The 18,622-nt window shown below is 35.3% G+C and overlaps 1 long non-coding RNA gene across 2 annotated transcripts; it reads right to left on the minus strand.

The window, feature by feature from the left end:
- Positions 1–7,133: 7,133 nt before the first annotated feature.
- LOC144559585 (uncharacterized) lies at positions 7,134–10,096 on the minus strand. Of its 2 annotated transcripts, XR_013513183.1 has the most exons (4): positions 9,797–10,096; positions 9,428–9,473; positions 8,518–8,798; positions 7,134–7,440 (listed from the first exon to the last, which is right to left on the minus strand). It is a non-coding gene; the product is annotated as an uncharacterized LOC144559585 (long non-coding RNA). The 2 variants fall into 2 exon arrangements; XR_013513184.1 differs by lacking the exon at positions 9,428–9,473 and having other exon boundaries at positions 9,797–10,095.
- Between the last annotated feature and the right edge of the window lie 8,526 nt (positions 10,097–18,622).

Genomic DNA, 18,622 nt, shown 5'->3' on the forward strand with positions numbered 1-18,622 from the left:
GGGATGCATGGGAATTGGGAATATCAGGGGAAGGGGTCATAATGTCATATATAGAGAGGTCAGGGCCGTCAGGTCGGTGGGGGGCTGCAAACGGATTCTTCTCTTTTGGAAAAATGTTGAATTATGTATCGTTAACAGGTTAACGGATTATAACTTGGCATTTGTAATTAGAAAAATGATTTTTTTTCCACCTTTTTTTTTGAGAAAAAATAAGAATCTAGTAGTCCTTATTTGCTTTACTGATTACTTAGAAGACATGCTGGTTTCGAATTGAAACCTATTACAAAAAAAAGACAACTAAAACAGAAGACTCAACATTGTTGAGTCAAAAAAAATTTTAAACATAAAATACAAAAAATAAAGTGAAGTAAAAGACCGCAAGTAATTAACCCAAAAGTAAAATAATAAAACTCTTCTTATGTTCTTTGAAGAATCTGCCAATCATCTTACATTTCTCTTGCTAAAACTTCCATTGTTTTGGATTTTTCTCTGAATTTCTTTACACTTGAATTGTCAATAGTTTAATTAATTATACCGAGTGAGAAAAGTATTTATATTTGAACTTTCAAAAGTTTATATCTAGTGTAGGTAAAGTATATATATATTTATATATGCTATTAGAATAATATACATGGTTCACACTTCACACTTAGTAAAAAAAAAATAAAGGATGTTCAATATATCCTGACAAGCAACTGTACATAAATTCTAAATTTATATGCATTTGTTACTGAACAAATAAAATAAAATAAATGAAATGAAATGAAATGAAATGAAATGAAATGAAATGAAATGAATTCACATTAAATATTTTTTATTTATTATGTCTACTATATAAATTTACATGTGTATAGAAATTACAATTCTGATTTATTTTTGCGTATTAAAATTCATACTGATTAGTATACACAAATACAATGATTTGATGCCTCATTTTTTTTTATCCGGGTACGGGTTTGGGGGGTACGGGTAGTCAGGGCGGGTACGGATTTGGGGGAAAAATTTTGAATTTGGATCTGGGTATATGGGTTTGGGGGAAAAATTTTGAATTTGGATCTGGATATACAGGTTTGGGGGTACGGGTAAGGTGGGTACGGGCAGTCCGAGTAGGCGGGTAAGGGTATGGGGGGAGGGGGGCACAGTCGGGGTAATCACGGGTTAACTTCCAAAAAACCGGTCCTGGCCCGTTTTAACCCGTACCTGGGTTACCCGTGTACCCTTGCCAAACCCGGACACGGTCTAGTCCGGCCGGGTACGGGTCACGGGCGGATCGGACCGGGTTTGACTGTTTTTATTGTTTTGTTAAGCCACCGTTGGATCAACAATTTTCAAAATGGCTTAATAAATAGTAAACAAATTCAGAAAAATGTAAAATTTGGTCTTCAAGCACAGAGATAGGCTAATGTGCTTTTGGTAGCATATGGGCCGAAATACACACGGTCTAAATTTGAAATTTCAAAATTCAAAAAGTCGATTTGAACCGTTCATCTTGTTCTCCATATTAATATGTGCTTGGAGACCAAATCTTATATTTTTCTAAATTTTTTTACTATTTATTAAGCCACTTTGAAAATCGCTAATCCAACGGTTTTACTGTTTTGTTAAGCCACCGTTGGAACCGCAATTTTCAAAGTGGCTTAATAAATAGTAAAAAAATTCAGAAAAATGTAAAATTTGGTCTCCAAGCACATATTAATATGGAGAACAAGATGAACGGTTCAGATCGACTTTTTGAATTTTGAAATTTCAAATTTGAACCGTGTGTATTTCGGTCCATATGCTACCGAAAGTACATTAGCCTATCTCTCAAGCACATATTAATATGGAGAACAAGATGAACAGTTCAGATCGACTTTTTAAATTTTAAAATTTCAAATTTAAACCGTATACATATCGGTTCATATGCTACCGAATACATATTAGTCACTCTCTTGTTCTACTTAGCTAAGAAAAGAACAGGGCATTCCCGATGAAATTTAAATAGAGACGGACAACTTTATTGTCCAATATAAGAATTAGTTTTGAATTTATTAACAAAAGCCAACATTCTTCTTTAAAGGAGATCCTGAATTCGAAATCAGACAGAAATTTTTTATAGGCATCAAGTAAAAATTGAAAAGAAAAACTAGACTTTCATCCTTTAATCTCAAAAAAAGAAAAAAAAAAATCATCTTCCGATAATTTCAAGAGAATTGAAATCGTCAAACAAACATGCATGTAACATAGAGGCAAAATCATTGTACGGTACAAATTATATTGTAAAATAAAATTTATGCAACAAGTTTTCAAATATAAATAGTTTGATTTATTTTTCTACACCCAGATTTAAGAATAGTTACATCCAAATCTTAGCTACAAGTGTACAATCTTAATTCACAAACTATACGAATATTGAAACATCCAATCAATTACCACACAAAGATTGGTACATCAAATCTAATTAACCACACAAAGGTTGGTACATCAAATCTAATTATCTAATTAACCACACAAAGATTGGTACAGTTTTTTTTATTAAATTCAGTTCCTAAAAAAGCTACTACAGAGTTGCCCCCTCTGATGATGTAGTTTTGACTGAGTGAAGAACTGGAACAAACCATTTATTAATTTAGATAAAAATGGGAATCGAATCATTTAGATTTAAATATTTATAAAAAATTATTTCCACCGAAGTGGACAAATAGTCAGTTTGAACCACAATTTTGAGTTGTTGAGTTTGCACATGTATACCAGCTGATTTTGCACGTTACCAATTTAATTAGTATATGATCAAACAGTTGCGTATGTATCACATGTACCAATATATTCACAGAATTATAGGTGCCTATTGAGCTTTGATTCCAATTTGATTGCACATGTATCACATTTATTTACCTATTCACAGAATTATATATGCCTATTCACATAATTTTGGCTTCAACTAAGAAAATTTTCAGGAATTAACGGTTTTGATTTCCATAGAACTATTGCAAAATACTGTACCAACTTATAATTTGATTGCATATATGGATTCCAAGACCGTCCTATTCGCTTTAAGATCCATACGCATGAAAAATGAAGTGAGCACGTACGGATTTTAAAGCGAATTGTACGGTTTTGGGGTCTATCGCACCTACAGCAAATCCCATGCACATAACATCTACTCCGCTGTAGTGTCCCATGCAACCTTGATTTATTTTTTCCCCTTTCATAATGTCAATCTCTCTGCTCTCGTATTTGCTAATTTAATTAACCCAACTCAGTGTCGTCTCATTTATCCTCTTAGCTGGATGCAGAGATGCATGAGATGGCCGCGCGAGAGAGGACTGGATAGGTACAGCTGAGCACTGACAGCCTTTAGGATATGAAACCATATTTAAGTATTTTTTAACATGTATTTTTCAAGGTTAGAGCACGCTAGAGCATGTTTACAATCTTTTCTATCTAGCTATCAAAATTTGCCTCTAATAGCACTCTACGAATTGGTAAGCCAGTCATGTATATATCAATTGACGTATCGTTAATCAAAATCGGCACTGGATTGGACTTTTGACTAAAAGTCCTGCGGTTCCTCTTCCGCCATAGTGCCAATTTTTTAACATCTTATTGTTAATTTTAAGTTTGTAAGTTTATATAATTATTATAATCAAAATAATGTTACGGAAGTGCAATAATTATCACTCATGCTATATTTCCCAATGACATACACGAGTCGCGAGTGTCACACCCCGAGACAACCCGCCACGTCTTTACACGTAAGACGTGTGCACATCACATACATTATCAATAATAAATACTCATGCAATATTTAAAAGTCAATCAAGTCTTCCAACACCACAATTAATTTGAGTACATAATACATATTCAACATAATATCAAGACAAACATGGCAAACAAACCGATAATTGTCATGTTAGTCAATGTATCCACTTTTAAATAGAGAACTAGACTTTAACTAAAAAGAAAATAAAAATATACTTGAGTCATCTACTCGTTGACCTCCAGATCTGCATCCCTCTTATTCATGCTCCATGTCAGCCTCATCATTTCCTGGAACCCACATAAAAGTGGAACGGGTGAGAGATCGAACAGTCTCTCAGTACAGGATTTAGTTCCAGTTCCGGAATTTGTCAAATTCACTTATTACTACAAACAGAATATTAAAATTATATCCTCACATGCTATCTTACTAATGCATATTTAAAATACACACACACACAAGCACATATACATTATCTTTCATGTTTTTAACTGCCTTACCAGGGGGACCAAACCCCACTAGATCTTGGCCATGCCACTAGACGGGGACTCGAACCACTGCTAGATCTTCTTTGCCTCACCAAGGGGACTCGAACCACCCCAGATATTGGCATCTCACTAGAGGGACTCGAACCACCACTAGCTCGACTGTCTCACTCAACGGGGACTCGAACCACCGCAAGATATTGACCCGTGACGGGAAATCCAACCAACGTCACGTTAACGAGGGGCCCAGTCGGACACTAGACTCAATGTATACATTCCAACACACGTTCAACGCATATTGGCCCATGTTCTTTAACTTATCTGTTACATTCCATATTTGTTTCATTAATCACACTAGCATCACACTCAACACAACACATCATATAAGTCTCTTGATTAAACGAACATTCCTATCCTAGTAATCTAAACAAAGTCAAAGGGATTGTTCGATTCAACATGCATAATTTCATGAATAAATAGATGTAAACAAAATGGTAAGTAACAATTTGACAATGTCCAGGAAACCCGTACCTGTTGTCGTGTGGTTGTTTACTTCTGCCTCTACGTTACTTCTTACTTCAATATTCGGACCTAGACCATGTATCACGGTTTCTAAATTAATATTTCATATACGTTTCTACTTATCTATTGTTAAACTGACTGCTATATATTATACCAGTCAAATATCGTATGATATATTCATATAATATTTTTATTACTAAACAATCAACTATAGAATGGAATTTGTTTTTGTCCGAATATATTTCTTAAGATTTAAAAATATACTTTTGTTACTGTGCAACGAAACGATTATAATAGATTGTGTATTTTTAAAATATACTTCTTTATAATAAAATTAATTTTAGAGTTATCAGTGAAATAAAAATCTAGGGTTATCGGTGAAAAATTATCATTTAATAAACTAATAGATTTAAATCAAGAGTCTACGAATAATTGAACCCTATGATTATTAAATATCATTTAGTAAATACTCTGACAATTCTTGACATCGAAGTAATATACGATATAATTATATTATATCAAAAAATGAAATAGAGGAAATCTTACCAAATAAATAAATATGATATAAAGATTATATAACTCTCAGAAATTCTTATCAAATAAATAAATATAATGTACATGTTATATAAGTAAATAAGTATAATTTGTATAACTCTCATAAATTCTTGTCAATTAAACAGTATAATATAAAGATTATATAAATAGAATAAAATAGAGAAATATTATCATCAAATCAGTGAGCATATATAAGAATTTGTCTAATCAATTTAACAGTAATTGAACATTAAAAATAATTATTAATCTAAGAGAATTATCAAAGTAGAGATATCTAACCTTTTGTTTCTTTTCTTAATCTTCTGTGAAAAATTAGCGGACAAAGAGAGTACGGGATGGAAGTAGTTAATTTATAAGGAAACAGTTTCTTGGATGAATAGACGCTATCTACAGTTACAGAGGATGGTTATCTTTTTGTAGAGATGTCATGCTATTTGGACAACCGACTTTCTGCTTGTTGGGCTGCCGAAAGAATTTAAATTAATTTTGGGCTACGGTTATGTAGATGGTCTGAATTGGAAGTTATATGATATTTTAATTCCTGTTGACTTTCGGACTGACTACATCTAACTTTTTTTTTTCTTAAGGTGGCCTATTTTGTATGCTTATTAGATTAAGTTATATGATTAAGAAAAGAAGAAAGCTATCTAAATTATTATAATCATATCTTAACATTAAGTATTTTTATTTAACGAAGCATTACATCCTTCCCCTCTTTAAAAAGAATTTTGTCCTCAAAATTCAAACACTAAATTGTAATTACTTTTATACATTAAGATATAACTAATTAATTAAGTGTTACAGAGAGTTTTAACTACATGTGCTAAAAAGAGGAGGGTTCAGATCGTATTTCTATCATGTCTTCGTCTTTTAATTTTTTAATAACAACATTTTTATAATAAATATGTTAAAATAAAATAATTAAATAGATCTATAAAAAAATTTCTATATCCACATAAAAATTTAACATTTTCTGTTTTAATTTTATGTGAATTAACGTTGAAAATCAATGTCAATAAATTTTCCACAAAAATATATTCTTACAAGCTTTTGATAACAATTAATATAAAATTAAAATGTCATAATCTTTAGAATATGCATAGAGAAAATAATGCAGATTATATCTAACAACTTAATTATGAAAATAGAGACAAGATGGAGGTGCAAAAATTAGAGGCATTCAAACCCTCCTAGCTAAAAAAATTAAGATTTGTTAATAAATGATAGCTAAGTGTTTACATAAATAGTATATTTATAAAAAATAATAATTTTAAATACTTATAAAAATACAATCATATTTTTCATGATTATTTATTAAAAACAACTAGGTCAGTTAAAAAACTAACTCATTAAATGTTTACAGGTTAACATATTTGTTAATAAAAATTAATTACTGCACACACTTATAATTATAAACTAGTATCGTGCCCGTGCGATGCAACGGGACATATTATAAGAAAACAAAAACATATTTTAATTAAAAAAAAGCATTCCAATAAAAAAAATTATTCAAAAATTAAGGAACATGATAAATGAAAAGAATCTATATGATTCTGAATATATATATAATAATAATTTGATGATGAGATGATTTGTATTTTTAAGTACTAATGATTTCAAATAATAACTCGATTTAAATCTAATATCATTTCAAATAATAACTCGATTTAAATCTAATATCATGCCAAAAAAATTGAGTTGGTATATCTATGATACCTAAGAGCAATTCATGTGCATGCCTGTAATTAAGGTCCAAAAACATCTCCCCCAACTCCCATACATGCGAAAGAGACAACATTACTCATAAAGGAAAAATAAAATCCAGAATACACTGATAAAACAATTATCTTGTATGTTTCAAAAGGAAACATCAATACAACAGAAAAATTAGCCTTTCGGCGCCAATGCTTTCACAAGGAATTAGAGAAGGACGGTACATATCATATTTCACATTTTTCAAAAGACTGCACCAAAAACAATAGCATAGTTCCAAACATAAGAAAACCAGTAATCTAATAAAGGCATTACTATTACAAATGTAGATGCAACAAATATCCGGTACAAAATTGAAAATAGTTAATTAATATGATGTGTCAATTGTTAGCTTGTGTCTTTGTTGGATCTTGGATGCCTCCAGACCTATTAAGAAACATTTGAAGATTAAAAACAGTCAATTTTGTTCGGTTACCTTAAATTCTCGAAGAATAAGAATGCTAATATAAGAGAATAGTGAAATAAAGAGAAATTTAAATTAAATTTACTGGTAGTTAATTAAATACGTTTTTTTATCCACGTTTGAATTCAATTTTTTGTTATCAGTTAAAAATAAAGTATAACAAATAAGACAAGTGTAGAGATTTAGATTTTGCATCTGCTGCTATTCATGCCTTCAATTGTATAGCTTAATTATTCAAATTTGATTTTTCCAATCTAAATGTTATTCATTGCCTTCAATATGACATTTTTTTTTGAGAGGGGTGGTGGTGGTAAATTTTTGAACTCAACATGACACATGACACATAAATGCCTGACATAATAATTGAGGATTAAGGTTAAACACAACATGACATTTGAGGATTACAGTAACAGTGCAAGCTACTTTGTGTTATGACTTTTCAACCCAAACCGCCAAGCACCAATTTGCACCAATTTTTAATATTATATTTTTCTAATTAGTAATTAAATTATCAACTGGTAAGTACCATTTCCTATAAGACCCAAATCACTAAGCACCAATTTAATACTGTACTCTTCTTAATTAGTAATTACCTTACCGAACTGGTACGTACTATTTCCTATTAGACCAAAATATGTTTTCATGTATGCAACCAGCTCCCAACCATTTGCATATCTTTTTTCACATATCAAACAATTAGTTTCTTGCCAAATTGATTTATGGATTCATGTTTATCTCATATTTGCATTCTTTTGTGATTATCCTCACCACAAACAGGGTTTAAATGGGCATGAATTCTATTTTTTTTAGTGCGGATGTGGTAATATACATATTACAGAGCGGCCCGTGCTATGGACTCGATTATTTGAATTTTAAAAATATAGATGATTTAGATGGCCTTTTAATAGAGAAACCTAATTGAGATATTCTGCCTGAATTAGAGTTTATGACTGGTAAGTTTTGTACTTGGCCGGTAAGTACTAAATTCAAAATCCTAAATCACAATGCATGCTTTCTAAACTAAAAGTTTAAGCAATTACCTTAAGGTAAATATCAATTGCACGTTATATCCCGTCATCTAAAGGCCTCGCATATTCAGGCACCAAGGCCACTATGGCCTGAAATTGTGTGCACTTCAAATTCTCGTCTGACACAACTTCGGCAAGATATGCATCTATGAGTCTTCCCATCCCACCATGATTATAGGTGTCAAAACCTCAACTGCTGCTGGTACCGTCTAACCCTCTTGTACAATATCAGGTGAGGCCACAAAATTTGACTGTTACGCAAATATAAAATGGTCCAGTATACGCTGCATACACTGCACATCATAAAATTGAAATAATGGTACAGTACCTTTATTGAAATGATAAACTTTACATCATTCTATAAATTTATTATACTAAACTTTATAATATTGAAAACAAAAACATATTATCCAGAGCCAAACCAGTAAAGATAAAAAAATGAAAAAAATGAAAAAAACAAAAGGCCAATTAAATCAAGATAACTGATCACCGGGTAATAATAACTTTAGAACCTACTGCCATTTAAATTTTCTTTAACTCAGAATTAACAATAGGTTCTAAAGATATTATTGAATCGCAGGTGGATCCAGGTCTGTACAAAAACTACGATCTTCGTTTCATCACATATTGGGTAAGAGCACAACTGCTAAGCAAGAGTTATGAGCCCCTTTTCATCAAATATTACTTGTTGTGTTTGTAGATTCACTAATGAGTAACAGTAAATTAACTTGATAGTCCCTATCCAGATTTAAAAAAAGAGTAACAATAAATTTAATGGAACTTGGGTCATGGCTGGGTATGATTTTCAAATTTAAACATAAATTTCAAAGTTATTCAGTGTAATTTATTTTTGCAGAATTCTAGCATGAAGAATTGCTTCAATGTTAACTGCCCCGGATTTGTAGTAGCAGATGGCACGAACCTTTATCCAGGGCAAGCATTGACTCAGCTATCGACTTATGGCGGGCCTGAGAGATACATTGCAATTAGGATTACAAAGGTCTCTTTCTGATGATATGCCAGCAAAAACTTAGATAAATACATGTTTGTTTGAATACAATTAGGTATTTATTGTTAGGTCTCTCGTACCAGAAAACCAGCTTGCTTTGGCAAATTGACAAACACCTAGAGTGCAGCACAAAAATATTCTGCACCACTGCCGGTACAAGAATAAAATGGCAGCAATTCAGCAAAGAACAGATATTTAATGCAAGCAGTACAAATGCAAAAGTTATCTCATTTCAAAGTTGTGCAGTTATTTTACAACATAAATTAGAGGAAACTCTACTACCTTTCTCTATCCCTTCTCTTCTCTTCTCTTCTCTTCTTCGGTAGTTCTACAGTTAGGGTTTTTCAGGGTTACAGATGGTCTTCTCTTCTTCTTCGGCAGTTAGGTCCAGTGGTACCAAGTGGATTTGAGGCGATCATGGATTTTTTTCTTTGGAAGAAGGGATCGGGGAGGGAGATGAGGCGCGGGTCTGAGGCGATGAGGCGATTAGGGCCTTTTTTTTTTTTCTTTGATAGAAGGGATCGGGGAGGGAGATGAGGCACGGGAGGCGCGGGTCTGAGGGCGAGGCGAGAGATGGTTAGGGTTTAGTTTTTCTTTGGAATAAGAAGGGATCGATCGGGAAGGGTTCAATTTTTCTCCAGCGAAAAATTAATTTAATCTGCACGATTTTTGATTCAAATCCAACGGTGCAGAGCGAAAATGCGTGTGGTAATACGTGTGGCTATACATGTGGCGGGTCTAATTTGAACTAAATTTAGATTTATACACATATAAAGGATGTATTTAATCAAAAGAAGATAAATTATTTGATTGGAGGGTTCAAATTCAATCCGAATTTAGATCAATCAATCTCAGCCGTTGCAGTTTCAGGACAGTTAATTTAATTTAAGATGCATAATATAGAGGAGATGTACGCATAAAAAATAATCTAAAGTGGTTGACTCAATAATTTTTTTTATTAGAAAAAATCTTTTCGGATTTCAGAGGATATTGTAAGGTTTTATATTACCAATTATAAGTTTTATTAATAATATATTAGAAAAAAAATGAAACAATTATTAAGTTAATTGCTTTGTTTGCTGGCGTTTTAATTTTGTGTCTACTGGGTTCGAGTCTGACCATCACCTAATATTCTTTGGAAAATGATTATATTTCTATTTTGTTCGGATTCAATCAAAGTATCAAGACTTCATTCATGACAGCCGTTATATATTCACCAAATGCGGCCATTTTTATTAATATCCCTAAAACAAATCAAAATTTTAAAAATGCCCCTGCTCCCAATTTTTTTTTAAAAATGCCCTGACCGCCTGGGCTTCGGACGGCCCAAAAAAGCCCATGGAGCGCCGGCCCAACTGGCGGCCCACAACACCAGTAAGGCGCCCCCCCATCTAGCGCCCCATAAGCCAAGAGAGGCGCCCCCCCATCTGGCGCCCCACTGCCCATCTATAATCACCCGTGAGCCGCCCCTCCTCTCTGCCTCTTCTCCCCCATCGTTTCTGCGGAAAAAAAGAGGAAAAAAAGAGAAAAAAAGAGAAAAAAGAAGAAGAAAGAAGCCGTTCCGAGCCGACCCCTCTCTGCCTCGCACCACACTCGTCACTGCCTCGCGCCTCGAATCGCTTCTCTCTCGATCGAACAAGTGAGTTTTCTTTTTTTTCGATTCGATTAGGGTTTAGGGTTTCGGTTAAATGTGATTAAATGATGTAATGTGATTCGGTTTGGTTCAATTCGATGTTTAGAGTGAAATGTTAGTAATTAGTTGAATTGATTGAATTGGTCGAATTGGTTCGATTGGATGCTTGAATTAGATGATTGAATTGCTTGATTGCTTGAATTAGATGGTTGAATTGCTTGAATTAGATGGTTGAATTGCTTGATTGCTTGAATTGGATGCTTGAATTGCTTGAATTGGTTCAATTGCTCGAATTTAGGATTATGATTTATGGTAAAATTGCTTGAATGACATATGGTTGAATTTAGGGTTTGTAGTTGTGAATTGTGAATTTTTTTTAAAATTTAGGGTTTATAGTTAAATTTAGGGTTTATGTTTGTCAATTGTGAATTACTTACAAATTTAGGGTTTACAATTCAATTTAGGGTTGGAATTTATGGTTCAAATGGTTGAACGGCTTAAGAACTTATTTTTTGGGTTTATGATTTAAAAATATGCATATTTATTTTTTGAAAATTATTTTTGTGATAGTTCATGAAAAACATGTATATATATCAATACAAAATAATTTGAAGTAAAAGTAATTATTTTGAAGTATATCAATATTTGTTTAAAAATGACATATATATTTTTTTATTGTAAGTAAATTGCATGTATATCTCATTTTTTTATTTTTAAAATTTAGGTCTGCAAAAATTTTGTGCGGTTTAAAATTTCAAAGAATTGCATGTATATCAAAATTGTGGACCATGCAAAAACAGTGATTTTCAATAAATCTAAAAAAAGTAAACCCAAAATAATTGCATGTAAATATTTTTTGGTAAATGTAGTATGCCTAGAGTTAGACAGTGGGGAGTACGAGCTGAGCCTGCAGCGGGTGCAGATGCTGTGGATCCGAGTGGAGCGGGCACGTCCTCGGTGGATCCGACTGGAGAGGGCCCGTCGTCGTATGATGATACGACTGGCAGGGGTTTTGAGGATCCGACTGGAGCGAATCCGTCATCTCAGGCCGGTTTTTCAGATGGTGTGCATGATCCTGACACATTTAGTCTTCTTCGATGGACCCATCATGTTAAGCACCGCGTCTCATTGGCATCTCTTGAGGTACGTGAATTTTATACTTTAAAAAATGACATTCTGTTGAGTTATTAAAAAAATGCACGATTTGAGTCTGACAAATTGATAATAAATACAGGACGATGTCATGCTTACGGTGAGGCACCGCAGGTCTGAGATTCCGTACGTCCCCCATAAAGAAATGCAGCGATACATCTTGAACCTCGGCTTGTATCAGCTTGCCACCATGCCGCAGAGTAGGATCGATGTGTCTCTGATGCATGGTCTAGCGGAGAGATGGCGACCTGAGACTCATACATTTCATCTCCCGGTCGGGGAGATGACAGTCACCCTTGGTGATGTGAGCGCCTTATGGGGTTTACGTATCGATGGCGACCCCATAGGTGGCATCTCAGACCATCCAGAGCTGCAGAGGATGATACCGGAGTTGTTAGGGTGTGATCCGAAGACTCTGCAGAAGAAATATAAGAAGAAGAAGGGGGAGGAGGAGGAGTTTCGTTATTCCGGGTACTGCATTTCTCTAAAGGCACTCCGGTCTCACTTCTTCCAGAATCAGATAGATGTTGATACTGATGACATTGAGGCGGTCAGGAGGTACTATTACACTCTTTAAATTAACTTAGTAGTTGCTCAACAGTCTCAATTATTTACATTGATTATTTTATATTGCAGGTATACTAGAGCATATGTGCTGGATTTGTGCGGTGCTGTCATGTTCGAGGATTCCAGCGGTGACGCGGTTCCAATGATGTACCTCTCCCTGCTGAGGGACCTGGAGAAAGAATCGAGATGGAACTGGGGTGGAGCTGTCCTCGCCCACTTATACAGAGGCCTCTGTCATGCTTGTCTGGTAAGTCTGTATTAATATACGTTGTTATTGAAGGATGGATAAGAAGCACCCAGATTTAATTTTAAGTTAAATTTTCAGGTCAAGAATAAACAGCTTTTTGGACCACTGCTTCTGCTTCAGCATTGGTCGTGGTCACATCTGCCCATAAACCGGCCAGTCATACCATTGCCGCATCCCGATTGGGGAGGCCCTGAGCCAGCCAGATGCCCCGCATACGCCGCCATATGGGGCAGTCATCACGATCATGAAGAGAGGGGCAGGGGGATTTCTTATGTCCGGGGTCAGCTGCAGATGCTCCGAGATGGGAATATCGATTGGTTTCCGTATCGTGCATGGTATCAGCGCAGATGGCTGAGCCCGCTGACATTAGAGCAGACACATCTATGGTATTATCGGGGACCGGTCATCTGTTTCTGGATAGTGGAGTACCATTATCCCGATCGGATATCCCGACAGTTTGGGTTGGATGCTTTCATCCCGGAGCACCCGTTGATGGGCAAGGATGCTACCGACAAGTTCCACAAGTAAGTACCATCTACTTAATTAATTTTTAACTTTAATATATCCACTGTTTCTCTACTTTCTAATTAATTGCACTTGCAGAACGGCGCACACTAAGGCTAAAGTCGACTGGAGCCAGCATTTCGTCATGCAGTACAACTGGGCTCGACATCCGGAGCAGCACTTATGGAGCTCGCCATGTACTACATCGTTGGTTGCTGGTCCCGGGGATCTGAGATATGCCGTATGGTACCAGAGATGGGGCATGCCGTCAGTCTACCTGACAGGCCATTATGGCGAGACCCTACGACGTAGGCTGATGGATTCATCCAGCAATTATATGCCCTGGGGTCCGATCAATGCTCGTGCGATAAGTAAAACCGAAACATACTTTAATTTTAAATTGCAAATTTTAATTACTTACTGTTGGCATAATCATGTTGTGTGCAGCTGTTGACCGCTATGAGAGGAGTTGGACACAGCTTGGCGTGCATGGCGAAGGATGCTTGGCGATATATAGGATGCCAGATGCTCGAGCACACTGCACCAATCGTGGAGACAGGCGGTTTTGAAGGCCGCCTCGTTGGCATGCTGCGCGATGCTGGGGAGAACATCAATTGGCAGGAGATAAAGTCTGCACCGCGAAATCCAGATTATCAACGAGTCCCTGTCTACGGCGATGAGATGCCGCAAGCTCCTGCAGGTAATTACAAGTTAATATTAAAAGTACGACACACACAATATTCTTATTTTCGTTGAATTGTTCGTTCTAACTCAGTTAACTTCCAATTATGCAGCTGATGACTCAGGTTGGGCGTTCCACGACTGGGTGTTGAATACCCAAGGATGGGATGCTTATAAAAATAAATACGGAGTTGCAGTAGAGCTTGGCACGGTCAGTCGCCAATTATACCATTATTTGTTGCAGAGTTCTTTGTATGTAGCAAAACTAACATTATTCCTTCCAACTACCGAATATCCTGCAGATAGCAAGTTCACGACCTCTCCACAGCCTGTTGTATTTTGGGATTACATATTTGTATTTGTGTCTGACGGTCATAGCCACCGCCTTGATGCTCATCGATGGATCCAACTTAATGTCCTCCTCAATTGCATCGGCAATTAGTGATGTCGTCAGCTGCGCATGGTCTGTCCTTGTGGACGCATACTTGCATGTATGAGGTGGTTCACACTTCTTAATCATCCATGCTTCCCCTGAACCCACAGGGGTTGCAAAAAGGCGGAACTCGCAGCGCGGGTGAGTTTTACACAGCACAACTAACCTTGTTCGGTCCCTTTTGTGTATTATACTTTCCCAGTTGCCGTGAACATGAGTCTCATTTATTTTCTTTACAAGTTCGTCTATGTTGGTATAAACTTGCCCTGCGGCAAGTTCTTTATTGTATTCAACACGAGGACCGAAGAAACTAATGTCTGCCTCTTCGAAAGATGTGGTGTCGTTGAATGTGGCGACCGGATGCTTACTTCTCCGACTTGTAATCGGGAATTTTTCTGCCCTGGATAAACCTGGTACATTTGCATCACCATCTGATAAGTCATCAGCTTCCCAAACCCCTTGGTATTCGTCCCCCGTTTCCATTTCCCTTTCTGGTATGGCATCAATAGCATCAACATCAATATCAATATCATTTCGATTAACGGGTACCGGTCCTGACTCTGGCATAGTTGGAAATCTAGGGATTATGGGTGTCTGTCTGGGTGGTGGTGGCAACTCTTCAGTATTTTCTGGGGAGTTGTGGTACCCCTGGTTGTCATAACCGGGGCTATGGTACCTCTGGCTGTCATAAGGGGACTGCTGGTGATATCCCTGGTTGTCATAAGGGGATTGTTGGTGGTACTCCTGGTGGTCATAAGGGGAGTGCTGGTGGTACCCCTGGTTGTCATAACCCGAATTGTCATAACCTGAAGGTCCGGCCCTCGTTCGGGGAACCCTCTTCGAATATATGTCCATTACCGGGACCCCACAAGCTACAAATTGAGTATACACAACTCTCCACAAATTGGCATCTGTTATTGGAAACTTAACAAAGTAAGGTCTACCCCCCCTCCCACGTGAGTTGTCAATCCGTGTAGCCAATTCTATTTCATACCTGTTGGGGTTTACAAATGTCTTTTCGTATATTAGCTGCTTCAGTTCCTCAAATGTGGTATTTTCATTAATCTCGAAGCCAAATGCGACTTCTTTCGTGTAATGCACGCCATCTTCATCCCTTTCTAGCTTGCCGCCGACATACAGTGCAACTAACATATCTTCTTTAACAAACTACATTTTAAAAAAAATTTTACAAGTATTACATGACATAATAATGGGTACAGTAATAAATGACTAATTGAAAATAATTTAAAAAAAGTTTTAAAAAAATTACAATTTTGCTACAGTACGATACAGTAATTACAACAGTCAGATACAGTAAATGTACAGTGCGCTACAGTAAGTACGATACAGTAATTACAACAGTCAGATACAGTAAATGTATAGTGTGCTACAGTAAATGTACAGTACGCTACAGTAACTACAACAGTCAAAATTAACTACAGTACTCCGTCTTTATCAACAGTAATGACTAATTATTATAATTAAAAACATACATATTCACTCAGTTTCTCGCCTCGAGTGAAATTCTCAAATCGGGAAGTGACAGAGGCAGAAAACGAAGGGTTAAATCAGATTAAATATGGGGCGCCCTGGGGGCTGGCGCCTCACTTGTGCTATGGGCCGCCCTGGGCCCAGGCGGTCAGGGCATTTTTAAAAAAAAATGGGGAACAGAGGCATTTTTAAAATTTTGATTTTTTTTAGGGATATTAATAAAAATGGCCGCACCAAATGTATCAATTTGCAGACGAAATTTGCCTGAATTTGACTCGGAACAATATATATGCTTGTACATCTTGTTTTCCTTATTGAAACAGAAAGAAACGAATATCTCGGCTGAAACAGAGAGAATTTGACAAGGTTGTTCTCGATTTATTTTAAAGATCATGACAGAAGTTTGTGCTTCAGTCAGTAGTAGGGGTGCAAACGGATCGGATATTATCCGACCGTATTCGAATCCGTATCCGAAAATTTGATACGGATATCTGATATTTGAATATATCTGCGGATACGGATATAGATATGGATATGATTTTAAATTTTAATTATTTGTATCCAAATAGTAGATATACTATATAGTTTAATATTTATTAGGAAAAAATTATGTTATTTACTATTATAAAAAACAGATATCCGCATCCAGTTAATATTCAATCCGTATCAGTATCCGTCCAATATCCGATCCGTATCCAGAAAATAAAAACGGATATGTATATGATTTTACCACTATCTGATCCGTATCTGATCCGTTTGCACCCCTACTCAGTAGTAGCAATGACAAAATAATATGATGACATAATTTTTGCACGGTACCTAAATATATTACTCTTCATATTGGGTCAGATGTCTTTCCATAAGTTGATCTATCTGGACTGTTAGGTGCAAAAAATATTAATTATAATAAATTTGCGGGGTAAAAAGTTTCAATGAAGAAAGAAACTTTGTGCTAAAAAGATGATGTTCGACATCATTAAAAAAATAAAGCTTTTGAAAATTGAGATGGCCAACGCCCCAAATTTTTAAAAATACCCTCAATAAAAAAAAACTAAAAGACCACATATTCGTAGGAATTTCATATTTATCTTGACTGTAACGTGAATTACGGCCCCATTCTTGGAGGCCCATCATTTCAAGTTGCAGCCCCGCAAAATTCCGGATTTTCCAACTGTTTTTGGTAAAATTTATTGATTTTTTAATAGTTTTCAAAAATAGAAAGAACAACTAATAATTTGAATATGTTACAAAAAATATCAAACAAAACAAAACAAATATCTTATAATTTAGATGTACTAGAATGATTCCGAAATATTTTTCAGAAAAGATTTTCTCAGCTGTAAAAAAAGTAAATTATTTCTTGGTGTATTATCGGGAAAAATAGTCAAATACAAAGCATTTTTATTTTTTTTCAGTAAGACAACAAGAAATAGAATTTTTTTTTTACAACCGGAAAAAATCATACCTGAAAAATATTTCGGAGTCCTTCTAGTAAATCTAAATTATAAAATATTTTATCTATTTTGTTTGATGTTCTTTCTAACATATTCAAATTATTAGTTGTTCTTTCTATTTTGAAAAATTATTAAATAAATCAATGAAATTTCACTAAAATAATTGAATTTTTTTTAGGTTTTTGCGAGCCGCAACCTGAATTCCCCCCCCCCCCCCCCGCCCCACACACACACACACAAAGAATGAGGCCGCCGTTTCACATTGCGGTCCGAGTAAATTTGAAATTCTATAAAAATAGTGGTCTTTTAATTAATTAATTTTTTTTTAAGGTTATATTTAAAAACTTCGGCGCCAACGGGCATGAATCCAGACCAAAGCTCGTTTGGACAGAGCCTCATTGAAAGAAGGGCAAAACTTTAAACGTCCAATTGATATCAAAATTTACGCGATCAGTTTAAATTTATTAATTTATAAATTATTTGTACGAATCTTAATGCAATAAGACGATTTAGACCCGACGTCAAATAAAATTTATCTTATATTCTTTGCACAAAAAAACAAATTCCAAGCCTTCTTGTCCGAACAGAACAGTTATTACTTATTAGTGCCTTAAATTTTAAGAATCTAAAAATTTGTTATATCTTAATTCCATGGGCACCATCGGTTTCAACTTTCCGTCTGCTGGTGTATCCACCGAGTCTGTAGCATTATTACAATGATAATCTCGTTGAAAATCTCTGGCATTGTCATGTTTGATAAATATATTCTCTGCCTTTTGGTCTTATTCTCCTCGGTTGTACAATAAAACACTGCATAGGTCACAGTAGTACTTTTTGCTAGCTTTTTCTATATGGGCCTATGTCCTTTAATCATTTGTTGAAAGACCCTTTCTGGACCTCTTTAGACTATGAGTATGTAGTATACTTCTTGTTGGGCTTTGGCAAC

The sequence above is a fragment of the Carex rostrata genome, chromosome 9 (assembly GCF_964058835.1).
Source record: "Carex rostrata chromosome 9, lpCarRost1.2, whole genome shotgun sequence".
Classification (NCBI taxonomy): Eukaryota; Viridiplantae; Streptophyta; class Magnoliopsida; order Poales; family Cyperaceae; genus Carex; species Carex rostrata.